At 33.8% G+C, this 16,238-nt stretch overlaps 1 long non-coding RNA gene across 1 annotated transcript in view; it reads right to left on the bottom strand.

The window, feature by feature from the left end:
- Positions 1-8,458: 8,458 nt before the first annotated feature.
- Positions 8,459-16,238, bottom strand: part of LOC149788798 (uncharacterized) — a 37,985-nt gene continuing 30,205 nt past the window's right edge. The window contains exons 5-6 of the long non-coding RNA XR_016424433.1: positions 12,894-12,960; positions 8,459-11,630 (exon numbers count right to left, since the gene is read on the bottom strand). This is a non-coding gene — a long non-coding RNA (uncharacterized LOC149788798). The remainder of the gene's footprint in view (positions 11,631-12,893; positions 12,961-16,238) is intronic.

The following is a 16,238-nucleotide window of genomic DNA, read 5'->3' as shown; positions in this document are numbered from 1 at the left end:
AAAAGCAGCTCGGTAAAGCTGATCGGAAACATCAGGAATTAAAGAATAATATTACTGCGGGTCGATATATTCTATAAGATGGGTTTCAGTTGAGACCAATTGCAGAGAAAGACCTCACAGTGGGTTGTCAACAAAAATTTGCACCTCCATTAAACCAAAAAAGAAAATTACAGATCGTGATGAGGATATTAAAGAGGCAACAAGCACAACCATACAATACGTTGCAACGCTAACGGGAAGAAAAGAATATCTGGGAACAATTCTTATATAGGATATATGAAAGACGCAAATGCAGCTGCAAAGATTAGTATGCCCTTGCTAGCAGCGACTGAAGAAATTGAGAAAGACTTTGATGAAGTTGGAGTAACCCCTGGTGTGCCGACAATTGTTTTCGAGGAAGACGTTAGAGAGGCAGTTGGCTTTACACCAGAGTGCCCCTTTTGACAAATAGTAGATGGAAGTACAGGGTTAAAACTTTAGCAAATAAGCTTGTGGGAAGATATTGAAAAATCATATACATCTCGCTCATCACAGACACAACAACTGGGAAGACCACATGATCAAAATGCCATCGCAGACACTTGACAAGCATATGGTTAAGGAATGGCCCAAAATGATATTTAATAAAACTAAAGTATAAAAAATAATTAATAAAACTAAAGTAAATTTTTTTTAAAAAAATTACAAAATCAAAATAAAAGGATTCCTAGCCGCACCTCACAAGAAAAAACTGACAAACCCACCCAAAATAAAACCCCAAACAAACAATTATTAATTTAAAAAGGATTGATGTTTCTATAAAGGAAAGAACTGAAAGTGAAATTGTATGGACAGAATTTATGAAACATCACGTACTTCAACAGAAAAGCCAAGGAAACGGCAGCGTAGAGACCCCAATCTCGACTTGAATGTGCTGCAGAACAGAAATACAAAGTGAATATGAAAAACAAGGTCAATACTAGGAACAATGTTTATATTAGAAACAAAAAAGATTCTCACCACACTTGCATTCCAAACACTTGTACCCCTAACATCCATACCTGATCAGCCACATTTAGAAGACACACGTCCAATTATACATCGCCTACAAAAACACCAGACTTTCAACAACTTGAAAAAGAGTGCGAACACTATAAAATGAGGATAGAGCAACAACCTGCACCCAATTACACACAATGGAATACTAATCCAAATGGATAAAATAACAACATAAACGAAATGTAACACTCGCACCAACAAAAAAGAAGAAAAAAAGAAGCCGCCATGGTGGACCCTAAAGTCCATACAGATCAAATAAGACACTAGTGGGACCAATTCGTGTGGGCAACAACGCATCATAAGTCATCAATGAGACCAAATTTGTCAGCGATTGCTAACCACTAACATCATGGGCAGAATACAAAAAACATATGGCGCCTTCATTCATGGACTTATTGAATGTATGATTTATATATATTGCGAAATCGATGATGAGTAATAAGTCGAGTAGAAGCGAAATACATTTTGCAATGCAATAGGCTGTTATAAATGTTTCCAAAAATTGGTAAGGCTTAGATATCACAACAATTTACTGTCACTGCGGGCCTCAAAGACGTGCTGCCATTTAAAGCATTGACACTCTGCTCATGGGCACACAGGAGGTCTTGTTTGATGCAATTGGTTCCAGAACATTGTCGATCATTTTGGTTCGGGCAAACCTACTATCACATGATCTTTAATACGTCCTTATGACTGACTGTCAAAAGGTTGTGTATTAGCTAAAATACTGTGTACAGTTTGGACTTAACTATTGAACCATTTTAAGGTTATTTCATGAGGCAATTCTTATATTTAGGTAAGGATCCTTGGCAGATGTGGCACATACGGTTATGCTGTGAACGTCTTGCAAGAGTATGCCATCTATGGACAGCATATATATGTTCTGAAGGATGTGTGCTGGAACAAATAGGCGCTTGATGCATTATTGTATTCATGGAGTATATTATATATAGTTAAATTGACCGATCGAGCTAGGATAGTGTTTTAATTCATGAGCACACCTCAGATCTTGTAGGTTTCTAATGGCACATCATGTGCTGAAGGTGGTTTGCCATAGGAACACATAAAGGTTTGTTTTCCAAAGATAAACAAATGATTCCCACTTGGGGCATTTACTAATTTGTATCCTACCTGAAAGGCGAATGATGATTGAGGATGATGCTAAATGTTATGTTCATCTTTGTACAATTTGGCTTTTTACCCTGGACAAGTACCAGTGCAATCCACCCTCATTGTAAGAGACGTTCCTGATAATTATGGCCAGTATATTGTCATAAATACAACATGTTGCTTTTTTATGGAATTCGTATTGATATTGTTAAAGGTTTCCATCTTTGATGATGTAGTGATTTAATTATTGCACCCAAGTCACGCGCGATAGAGGAAAAAGATGCTGTTTTTGTTAGACATCTTAAAATAATGTATACATATTTAGCTTCTTTTGTTTTGGATCAAAAACATCATCACCGCCTATCACCTTACAATTCTGATATCGCATTTTTATGCCTATTGTATATGGTATTTTCTCTTAAACTGTTTACAACCAGAGTATTGTTACTTTCTGCAACAAGATCACGTTCAATGTCTTGGCAAGAGATGTCACAAACTTACTTATTGTATTGCTTAAATTTGCATTCCTCACGGCACATGTAAAGTCTGGGTTATTTGATAATGGTTTTGCAAAAAACATTAGTCATCAAATGTAGAGAGATTCTGTTTGTATTTAATCGCAGGCGCACACCGGCTCCGTCCAATACATACACATCCTCAAATGTAAACAACCCTTTACTTCAAAGCTGGGACCTTGATTTAATTTACTTTGACTGTCGTTCAATGTAACACTGAGTCTGTATCATCATCTACAATGGACGCGGTGTCCATACATATGGCCAAAATGTCAGGTTGCTATATCCTACAATATCAATATGCATGTTCTTTTCTTCTCTTCCGGACATCTAAAGATTGTTCAGGTACTCTCGATAAGGTTAAGTGGCAATTCGGCAGCTGAACAGTTCGCTACTGACAAAACTATTTACTTGGCTGAATAAAATTGCACGGAATTGTTCACATGATTAGTCATTCCAACGTTTCGAGAGACATATTCATATCAGTTTGTAATTTAGTTTCACATTAGATAAAGGGGTTTTGTAGTCAAAGATGATAAACTATGAAATTCTTCCCACTGGATATTTCCATCGTCTTCGTTGTTGGTGGCATGGGAATCCTATATAGTTTACACGTTGAACATTCTTGATAATATTTGAGCATTTTACGTTCAATGTGGAATCAAAACTTCAAATTATGTGACAACTCGTGCCTTTCTTTTCCTATTTATTTCAGTATGTGTTATTGAGGTTTTGAAGGGGTTGAGAAGCCTCGTTATGACTCGCTTTTGCATATACAGGGTCTGGTGTTGGGTCTCTGTGTGTGCGTGTGTGTCTAATTGGGCTTTTCAACGTAGACGTACCAATTCTAGCACTGTGGCCTCATGCCACAAACATGTAGCATGATGTTCCACCCAGTCACATTATCCTGACACTTTGGTGTTTCAGTTCTAACACTAACCTCTTAGTGCTGAGCGCCAAGCGAGGCAGCCGTTAGTACCATTTTATAAGTCTTTGGTATGACTCGGCCGGTGATCGAACCCACGACCTACCACATACGAGGCGAATGCTCTAATCACTAAGCCACCGGAGCGGGTTTTGGATCTCTAGCAATGAATTAGCCAGAGGTGTGGTGACGTGAATGTCCCAATCAGTTTGAAGCAACACATCATTTGTGCTTTTATGGAAGCTTCTTTTGGACTTTGTTCATCAGTAAGTTCAGTTTGAAGAATTTACGTGCCTGCATCCACGCAGCATCTCTCAAAACATATGACCATCACGCAATCATTGGTTTCAAGATAGGTTATACACCGGAAAATGCTACTTTAACATATCTAGTATGCCATACCCACGTTGTCCAGCTAACTTTTTGATACATTGGTCATATCTGATTTTACAATTTACTGGAAAATAATTTCAGGATAGAGTGATTTACAGAGACGTTTACTTTCCCGAATATACTATTTTCTTAAATATATCCTATTGTATTAATGGTGACGCAGTCACAATACAATTTACTGACATAAAATTAAAGATGTTCGAATTCAGGGAGAAGGAAACACTTATTACCACCGTCCTCACTAATAAAGATGGCCGAATTCATCTTGAAAGGAAGTAGTATATTAAAGGAGCGGCCGTTGTGTCCTTCGTCTAATTCGTAGTGAAGATACTCTCAGAGTCAATCATTATTTTAAACGACATTGATGGGAGCGAACGAATTTATCCACGTGGACCAAAACGATCAACCTGTACCAACATGCATGTACTCTAAATTTGTGTTAGAAAAATGCATTTTAAGAATATGATTTTAGGTGGATTAGATATTTTTCGTGCTCAATCAGTGCACTTTTGCAATGTTTCTCCCGGAATTTATACACGGATCTTGAAAATAAAGCAGTTGTTTCGACCAAATAAGTATTTGTTTGCTGTGAGTATCGATTCCTGCACATGCCAGTTGTGACAACGCTAAAACAAGGTGACCATAACTGTAGATTTTAGACGACATATGGCATACAGGTGTATGATATTAAAAGGATTTCTGAGAACGAAACTTCGTGCAGGGGATCTTTAATTTTTGTATTGACAGACCTAAATGTCATGATCCGCTTCTTGGCAACAATGGTGGAACAAATACGTACGAAACCTTGTTTTAAATCGATGAGACAATAAAAGAGAAAAAGAAAAAAATGAAAGAACGTACATCTGACTAGTGAGTGTAAATAACCTTCACTGAAGGTGTTCCTAACCATACGGTTAATTTGATAATAATTTATGTTTCATTTAACCTATAGCACATGGTAGACATTGAGACATGATGCCAAATGAGTGACGTTGTTGAAATGAACATGGTGTAATAAATACTATTTTTATAACGGCAATGCCATTTTCGTATGACCTGGTGTTTTCACTTCGTCTTCGCCAAAGATGACAACAGTTTTTACCAGTTTTTAATGCATGCTACAAACGAAATTGATTATCACTGACGTTGTTAGAGTAATGTGTACTCAGATTGTACTCTTTGTAACACTTGCATATGTACAATCACTTTGTAACTGTGTTTCATTAGCTTCATTGGTAATGTTCTCTTTGAAAGTATCCATGGGGATAATATCCATTACTTACAAAGGAGTTTATTACTATCACGTAGACCTTTGGCATGATTCAGTAATGCTTACTCTTTGTAATCCTATTCGCACTTTAATATAATACTTAACTTGAACTCTTTGTCCGGATAATTGTACATCCAGCAGTGGCTAAATATTATATAATGGGTAGTCCAGACAAATCAATAGGCCATAATTAAAACGACTTTGGTCAAATTGCAAAGACCAAATAACCGATAAAAACATGCATCCTTATTTCAATTTTAAATCTAGATGAGCTAGTAGTATCCAAAACGAATGCGTGGAGATTGATGCACAAGTGGCACATTTTAGCGAGTAGAACGACACCGTACATGCAGAGCAATGCGTTCGATGGCGGTATAGGAATGACAAAGTAGTGCTTCATCGTTCATATCACGTAGTATATAATCAGTCTGAGTGCAAAGCACTGTGCTAGCGTTCATTATTCAAGTCCTCATTTGATCCCTTAGTAGGCTGCTGTACTGAATTATTCATCCGCTTTCGTCACCGTTTCTTTTTGATTGTCGATCATTTTTGACGATTCTGTTGAAACTAAGCGAAATATGCTTTTCGTTTTTTTCCTCTATATACCGTCAGGGTCGTAACATGGGACATCTGCTAAACTCGGTAGCATAATATATTGATTTTTTTTGGTATTGAAAAAGAGTGGAAAAATGTTTTGACCATTTAAGTAAGTCTAACCGTTTAAGGTATTCCACTTAAAGGCTTTGTTAAATAGCTCACATAATCTTCAAATTGAGCTTGTCCCTCTTTCACGTAGATGAATTTATCTGTGCCTCAATCTGAATACTATTTAAAAAACGAAATTGTTCTCTCTATCCAGATACACTGTGACACATGACTCAAGTATATCCATGACATTCGCAAAAAAACGTCCTCATCTCACCAGGTGTGTCGATAAGGTATAAAATTGGTTCGGGAAAAGGTTGAAGTATAATTATATAGGAACCATTTTTCTCGTCCTTTTGAAATCTTAACAAAATTGGGACAGTGAAAGTATATACTTTCTTGCACACACTTTTAACACGTAAGATGAGCTACTCGGATATTAGTAAAGTGAATGCCAATATGATGTTCACTTTCAAAGTAAAACAGAATGATGTTTACTTCTTTTTTATTGTTCCAGTACAATAAGCAGCAAGGGCAATGAGTGCCTTCAAGAATGCAAGATTTGTGCACTAGGTATGTACGATATCTCTCTTTGCAAAGAATATATGATGATCGCGCGTGGTAAGTCGTTGGACAAGTTGTTTTGTCGCAATATTGTCCGTATCTAAGAAATTCTGAGAAATTGGAAATGCTCTTCTTGATAATATAGCCAAATTTGTTTTCTTTTTGGAACCACATGAAGTGTAATTTTAAGGTACAGGAATTCCACACACGTTCTCATTAGAAATTCTTTTTTGATGTAAATGAAGTTATCCTGCTCTTTGCTGTTAGGATGTGGGAAGTTAGAGACAAGAGTAAATATTCATGCTATCATTGTCAGGAAAATGTCGGACTACAGTCATTCAATCTTCCACGAGAGTAAAGAGAACAAAGCAAATGAGGAGCTTTCTTCAGAAATAGAAACAGAAGCAAAATCCCATTAAGAAATTTAAGATGGCAATTTATCTAGAATATATTGAGCGGAAGAATGCATATCAGTAACAGAATTAACGACAGAGAGTTAATGCAAATAAGAAAGATGAAAATGAAATATTCTGATATTTTTTTGTGTTATAGGTGTTGTCTAATTGTGTAAAGCGCTTAGAGCTTCTAAAGGTTTGGTGCTATACAAAGTCCTCATTATTATTAATATTATTATTATGTTATGAAAACTCGTTGTCATTCGTATACATAACGTCAATACATCTTTGTTGTAACACTTCTTGTCTTCAGGTAAAGGTTTACCTTTCACATGGATAAGAGACTTAAGCAAACTCACACACGCACATAACTCAGTTACGGAAAGGGACTTACGTTTAACTGCAGTAGGAACTCACTGAGTATACTTTTTATTAATACAAGCTATATATGGCCCCGAAATGGAGTATTGGAGGTTTTCCTAGTCCAAAAATAACGTCTGATCCAGACATCAGCAACTTTAAGTGTCTGAATTTTTTCCACAGCTGCTGGAACTGCATATATATCAGTATAAGCGTGGTGGATATTGTCATATAATGTTTAAAACAAAATGTAAGCTTAATTCAGCTTAATTAGTCTGCTACAGTTGTCATGGATACTTTAACTCTAAGAAAATGTCGTGTAACAATTTGACGATATATTTCCCATCCTTCCCTGTGTTCACTCTTTAATGTTTGCATATTCTCTTCTTCTCGAATTAATTTTCGCTCTGCTCGCTTTTGTTGCACGCATACTTCTCATTTTGCTGTCGTCACCAAAACTGCCGATGGAGATTGCTTAAAAGTGTGTTAGTGATAAACAATTTATCTCTCTTTACCTAACAAAAACTGACTTTTCAGGTAAACTAAAGCTCTTCGTTTAAATACGTATAACCTGAACTGTATTTAACAAGAATAAATAATTGATCTGTTGAGTATCTACCTTATTATATGATAGTCCGTATTAATTTCTTAATCTTGCTTATACATATCGGTTCATACATGTTGCATATTGTGCCACAATGTTCCACTTCGATGTTCACCTCTCTTCGCTTTCAATACTGCGAACTCGGCAAAACGAGATGAATCACTAAATGTTCACATTAGGAATATTTCGCAAACAGTTATTGGATTGTCAGACAGAACTTTATTCGCTGCTATATAACATTATCAAATTTAGTACCCACAGCTTATTGTTAATTAATTTTAAATTGCTCTATGGGATATTTCAATTTTTTAAATTTGTTCCCGTTTCTAAATTTTCGTATATTTCGACCGTTTCCTTTCAACCAACCTTTTAACATAACAAGACACTACTTCGCTTTTTCAATCACATTCTTTTGTAAGCTAGATTTTCAGTTCTGGGAATGATACATTTGTATTTAATTGGTACATAATTTGATCTGAGGACTTCTTATCTAATTCTTTTATAAGGGCCTATCCTTAATCTCGCTTACTTCTTGAATTGACACCTGACATCGTGAGAGATTGTAATAGAGGATAATATTTCTATTGCACTACAAGTAGAGATGAAATTAAATAACATAAGAAGAATACTCATACCATACATGCTTATATTACAATTTATTGAAATTCCCAAACTCCTTCATTTTATGAAGATAACCATTAACAGTTTTAATTCCTTAATGTAAGATTAATAAAATGTACATAAATCCGTTGCTTTTAAGAAATGAGTTGAAATTTGTCATATAGTACAGCAATAGATCTAGTCGAAAATAAAATTTGAATGACAATTAATTCGAGAAAGCTTACCTTGGTCATGTTCCGAAAATCTTATACTAAATATAAAGCCAGCTAGGTTGTTGTTGTTTAGTGAATGTCGCATACAAACAACACGATTATATTATTTGTCTATACTTGACAAGTTATGGATACAAATTATTACCGTAACAATATCATAAGGTTTAGAACTAGTTTTGCAATAAACATTATGTCATTCTAAAAATTAGTAATGTACGCGACCTTTCAAAAAAAGATATCAAACAAAATATAGTATTGTCTGAAAAAAAACAGAAGAATATACAATTCCAAGTCAAATGAAATTAAAAAAAAATACCACGATAATCTTCCATTTACAAAGTTTAACAAATGTTATGCCACCATTATTTAGTTATCCTCCTTTCTGTCTCGTATCTATAATTATTATACCGCTCATTCATTGTTGGTGTCACATACCCTTCCAATATCATCATCATCATCATCATCCAATATCATACTTTTGTGATATCAAAGTGTTCATATTTCACATATAGTAGTGTGACGAAAGGTGTCGATAAAAAAACATTAATTGCTTATGCGCACAAGAAAAGCATGATAATGAATCCAAAACGGTACGCTGACTCACATTGCCTGAAAATATGTTCGAAAACCATAATCTTTAACACCAATTAGCCTCACGTTTTGTTTTATTTTACATAAAATGTATTGCAGAATACTTTATTGAAATTAGTGTGTTTACTATATTAACATCTTTTAACATCTTTGTTTCTTCAAAATCTTACAATTTGTATTTGCAATCTACATAGCTGGTATCAACTACATATAATTGTTTTGTACATTAAAGTTTATCATTTAGGCTGACTCTTTCTGTATTCACATACCATTTTATTGTAGCGATATTTCTGCACTGCATGACAAAGCTACAAAAGTCTACTCAGTGTACTGAATCTCCATCATGTTATAATTATCGTATGACGAAAATACACGAAAGATCTTTTCATAGTACTGGATTTTCGTCATGTTCTAATTATTATGTGAGGAAGATGCATGCAATGTCTATTGAAAATTCTTGATCTCTGATATGTTTTATGTATCGTCTTTAATCTAAATTTCTGGCAATACATGATGTTTACTTATAAAAAAATCATTGACTTATATCTGTCTCGTATCAAGACTTTTTGTACCGCTCATTCATTTATGGTGTTTCATAACCTTCCAAGATCATGCTTTTTGTGATATCGACGTTTTCTTATCTCACATCTAGTAATGTGACGAAAGATGTTAATTTTAGGGAATAATTGCATATTCGCACAAGAGATGCATGACAATAAATTCAAAACGGTAAGCTGAACGCACATTGCCTGAAACATGTTAGGAAACCATAGTGTTCAACACAATGCGTGCTTTACATCTTTATACTATAACATAATATCATTATAGGTTTGGTAATTAAATAACGGCATTTGAATATTTTACCTTTTGTACGATAATCACTGGATTTGTTTGCGCTTAATCTATTAAGAACTTTTAAAAATATTTACCGATGGATGTTCTTACTAAAGAGATAAATCTATTTAGGTTCACATTATTTTTTATATACAAAAATGATAATGTATTGTACTAAGTTTAATTTCTATATCAAAACATTCTTTTATAATGTTTGTTTCTTCAAAATGTTATAATTTCTATTTATAAATATGCATGGATGTTATAAATTGTATGGAATTTTTTGTACATCAATGTTTGTCATTTAGGTTGACTCTTTCTTTAATCACATATCATGTTATTGAATATATTAATTTACGATGCATGATGAATCTACACGAAAGGTCTACTCATTGTACTGAATTTTCATCATATTATAAGTATCATACGTATAATGAAATACATGAAGCATATATTCATATTACTGGATTTTTGTCAAGTTTTAATTATCATGTGACGAAGATGCATGAAAGGTCTACTGAAACTATTTGAATTTTGACATATTCTAGTTATTGTCTTTAATCTAGATTTCTGGCAATACATGATGTTTACTTATAACAGGATCATTGACTCCGTAAAATATTAAACTTTTGGGGCAAATCCTTTCATGAATGAAACTGAAGTAAGTGACTTCAATATAACTTATTCCTCTGGGTCCTGTGTGGTTGAAATTTTGGTGAGACCTATAATAGACCAATCACAGTTTCGTTAATCTTCATATTATGATACTTCTCAGCAAGGTCTATCATTATATACAAAAACAACAGCTAGTGGACACTTACAATGTTACCCAATAATATGATTCAATGCTCCCAGTGATTAAACGCTTTGTAAAATTGATATCTGGTGACCTGATCATTTTTTTCTCAAGAAATACATCCGTGCTGGCAAATCTGACTCACAAAATGTCTCATATTTCTGCTCTTACATATACACATGACTCCGTAATGGTTACAATTGTATGCATGAATTGTTCATCTAAATATAATTGTCTTGGAACATGCCCTACATATAATATATTAACATATGAATCATAACGATCGGTTGTTATCAATGGTTGAATCGTTAACAAGATAAGGATTCGTTTAAAAATGATGTTTAGGGTTTCATTTTAACATCATACATTAAAGGAAAGTTCTAAAATGTGGAAGGGTTTTTCAAGAAAATACACACATGTAAATACAAGCCTGATCACATTTCAAAGAAATGACTTGCACCAAAAGGTATGCATAGATTGGCTTAGAAGAGAGGGACAATGTGAATAACCTATAATAACTAATCATTACAAATGGGTGCAAGAATTGATAAAAGGTATTCAAGAAAGAAAAAAAAAAAAAAAAAACAAAAAAAAAAAAAAAAAGAAAAACAAAAAAAAAAAACCAAACAAATGCGAGACTGTCTATAGAGAGGAGTACAAGGCATTTCTGCCTATGCGTTCCATTAGGATTATGGAAGATATCCCAATTTCATTTTGAACAGAAACAACGTCCATCCCTGTCAAGCGAAGCATCATTCTGCAATTATAAAGAGAGGGGGATATTGACTGAATTTGAAGACTAGACAAAGATATCATCGGTCTGAGCTTAAATAGAAATAAGTCTGCCAAAGTCTGAATTATGTTTTTGTAATATTCATATTTGGTAATGACATTTTGATGGATACACGTCGTAAGCAAAATTTGGGCATACAAGCATATTTCCTTGATCAAAAACCTTGTCATAAACTGGAGAATTATAACGCGTTAGCGACAACATACGGACATTACGATTAAAATAAACCTTATCAATGTGCTTGGTGCTATTTAAACAATAGGCAAAAGTCTAAAAAACATATATATTTATATATCAAGGACATACATTGTCAATTAATTATATTAGAGCAAATCTGGATAATGGAAACGCTCCTTGTAAGAATTTGTAAACCATAGTAAAGACGATTTATATTGTAGCTATTTCGCGATATTTGGTATAGTCAATGAAATATACTCTTTCGTGGAAAGTTCCCTGTTATCAAAATTTCTTTCTTTTAAAGTTATTGTTTCTGAAAACGATGTATGTTTTATGCATCCATATTTCTGAGCAAATTATTTGGATACAACCAAGCATATGTTGGGCTGTATTATGGCTAATAAAAGTTAATGTTGGGTTTTAAGGACGTTAATATATGTGCATATGAATAGTAAGAATATAATTTATATCCGATTAATCAAAATTTGTTGCAAAATGTATATGACACTGTTTAGTTGCGCAGGCACCTACATAGAGTTGTGCTTAGTACAGTTTTAGATCAATATCGGTGACAAATTTCTTCCTAAGATATTTTATAAATCTTTCGATTCGTGCTGCCTATGCATGAACTTAAACACTTTTCACCAAATATTCCGTCTTGTCAGATTAGCAGAAAATTGGAACTATTAATCCTTGTGCCAAGACAATTTCCCTCGGAAGAGGTATTAACTGGTTATGTAATGTTTTCAAGTATTGCATGCATTTGCATACACAACACTATATTATGTATTCTGCATGTTTATGTGCATATTACAAAGTCAAGCACACATAACAATGATATGACGGTTTCACAGGCTGTTTTTGCCGAGTTTATCATGGTTAGTGAAAACATTTATACCCATTTAAGAGGTACTGAAGATAAAGTTAAGTTTCACAAGTGTTCCTTAATGAATCAACATTATTAAATTACTTCATAAAACTTCGAGTCAAATGATTTATGTATTTCTACACTAATATAATCGTCTTGGTAATACTGTTCGCTATTTGTACCTGCTGTGTAGCTTTCCTCTCTAGCTTATCATGCTTCTCTTCATCATTACCTTTTCCATACACCAAACTGTAAAATGCAAGGGTAAAAAATATATTACATTACGCAATCATGACCAAAGATGAAAAAAATATCAAATACCAAGCTAGATTTCACTTTGAAGGCTCTAAAACTCATGAAATGTCAAGAATCTACTTCAACAGGCAATAGCCTAAATTTTCAGAAACATGTTCAAAAATTCTTTTTCTGGGTAAATTGTGGAACTAATAGTGGGGCATTTGGATAAACGATATTTGGATATTTGGTGTAAAATAGCAGATATAAACGGAATGAATTTCGATTTATAAGTAAGAATTGACAACAGTATATGACCACTGAAATAATGTTTTTTCTAATATTCTAACGTCGAAAAACAAACTATGCAAACGGTTTAAGGACAGTTCTAATATTATCAAGCACTATTCCGGGCTAGACACATATTACTCTGTCAATTTAATTAATACATGAGCTGGCAGAATCACCACAACCAACGAGATTTTGCTGTTGTTTCAATTGTTTCCTACGAACACTGTACTCTGTATCCAAGATAAATTAAACCATCCAAGACGTCAGAATATGTATGGGAAAATTGTTAATGAATTTTGCACCCCAGAACTGCAATATATATATATATATATATATATATATATATATATATATATATATATATATATATATATATATATATATATATATATATATATATATATATATATATATATTGCAGTTTTGGGGTGCAAAATCAAATAACAATTTTCACACAAAACAAATGAGGTCTTGAATTATTATTATCATTAGTAGTAGTAGTAGAAATAGTAGTAGTAGTTGTTGTTGTAGTAGTAGCAGAAGTAGTTATAGTAGTAGTTGTAGTAGTAGTAGTAGCTTACTTTGTGTTAATATATCTCCTTTGAAATGAATAACCAAATTGTGACTTTCTGCTGTTTCTGTTTTATTTCATTATTTATGTATTTTCCATTGGTTCTAATTATGGTTATATCCAGAAAAACGTTTTAATGTTTCAATACTAATCTCCGAAACGTAATTTCTTTAAAGCTAATACTGTGCTCAACATGCAGCACGAATTGCAGAGTCAACATTCCTTCCATCTTTTATTTACCTTACATCTCTACTGTTTTCTACAGCACTATAATAATTGCACATTCTCTTACGCAACAAATTAAACTACATTGTCCATTGTCGTCATGTTTCCAATTTCCAATTTCAATATATTGGATGGCCTGAACTTAATATTTTCCATACCATTTAGAGATATGAATTATACAAGTTAGACTTAGGTTTAGAACCTGTCCAGGCAAACTATTTGTTTGTGTATTCGTGGTATGGTAATCATTGGTTCCTTAAGTTTACCAACACCGTGAAATATGTATCGTCATAGACCCAACACCACGGATTGTTTGGCTTTACAAATCATTTGTCTCTCTCACTTAATTGTTTTATTTAATGACCTTAAATGTTTATATACCTTGTGCTTGCATATAATCAAGCACAAACTGACTGACTTATATCTGGACAAAACATGGTTTTGACTGCGTCTATACCCATGTTACCTTTGTGAATTTTGTTTTATATACATTATTCTGTTGAAATGCGTGCCGAGCATTTTCTATCTTAAACAGATCTTTTGAATACGTTTGAGCACTTAGAGTACATAAACACGCATTGCACAATCTTATTAAGTCGTATATTTTTTTCAGGGAGTTGTCTTATACTAATTTAGCCTTGGTGTATCATTTGTGGTTCATCAATTCAAATTCCCCGTTGTTTTCGAGGATATGTTTCGTCAAGTTGTCTTCTCTGGTGATTTCTACAATTTGACCTTTACAACTTCCATAATTTAGCAAATATATTATATTTCTGCTAAATGGCGAAGTCTACTTATATGAGAGATGGGAACAAGTTCTTATCATCAGGACTACTATATATGTATGAATAAATTTAGACTGGTTTGAAGCTGCACAATTCATTTAGAAGTTATTCAAATCATGTCGCAACTAAAATTGCATAAATGCAAAACAAGCCTGAAATTATGACGGAAGTATTTTTATAGCTTCAACAATGAAGTATACATGGGCAAGTTTTGAAGAAGAGGGAGGATAAAAGTCATGCATTATTAGGGTGTTGGGTATTTGTTTTTTTTTGTTTTTTGACAAAATGGTTGATAAACATTTTTGTTAATATGGTGTGGAAAGTAGGATGTTGGTTAAAAAAGCAATAAAGAATTGTCATGGGGTTTTGCCGAAGCAGGGGGTAGTTTGCACGTCATTTTCTGTATGACAAACAAGAATTCCCATTGATATACCTTAAGCTGAACTAGGTTGGAATCGTTATCGCATCTCCAATAATAGGGTATCTAAATTTGTAGATTAATGACAAACATATTACAGTTTCAAAGAGTTTTGAGCGTTGACACTGGCGTTTTTTAAAATCTAACATCTTGTCGTAGCAAACAAACTGTTGTACCATTTGTAGCGACCGGTCCGGTGGCCTACGTGGATAAACCTTCCATCTCGAATGCGGGAGTCGTGGAATGGAACTTCGACCAAGCCATACCAAATACTTATAAATATGGTACTAGTAGCTACCTCTCTTGACTCTCAGCATTAAGAGATTAGTGATAGGAATATTTGGCCTGGTGCAGAATAGACAGGGTGAGACATGATGCTACATGTATGCGGCCTGATGCCCCAGTGCTGCGCTAGTCGGCACTACAAACACCACAAATATACATTGCACCGACGTGACTACAATTGTAAAGTTACATTAACAAAGTAAATCACACACACACGCAGCTTGGTAAGATTCAAGACGTACAAATACATAAGTATTTATGAAACCTTCTGTTTATTAATTCGCATGTTAGTATCAGCAGCATACATAAGATAATTTTATATATATCATTGGTTGATACGCATGACTCTCCATTTAACAAAACTGAATGTATGCCAGTTGTGGCCATGAGTATTTTTTGTGCACATATATCGAATCGATCAAATGTCCTGAATGATCCTACTATATCTGACAAGTTTCTTTTCTGTGCATTGTATTTCAATGTCGTGTATAATTTTTGTACGTCACCCGCAAACTTGATTAAGACAGAGTTTAGACCGTTTGAAAATACAGAGCATTATATTCTGAATGATCTTCAGAGTTTACCATAAACATGTTCCCTTGTGAGTAGCTATTATCATAAATATATATTAACATAATATTCGAACTGCCCATCTCTAATGTCCACTGAATGACAAAAAATGTTCTCCGTCCGAAACAGTGACGTTTGCCCACATGTA

Source organism: Sinohyriopsis cumingii, chromosome 11 (assembly GCF_028554795.1).
Source record: "Sinohyriopsis cumingii isolate HCF-2022 chromosome 11, ASM2855479v2, whole genome shotgun sequence".
NCBI classification, from domain to species: Eukaryota; Metazoa; Mollusca; class Bivalvia; order Unionida; family Unionidae; genus Sinohyriopsis; species Sinohyriopsis cumingii.
This window is presented reverse-complemented; position numbering and strand designations above follow the sequence as displayed.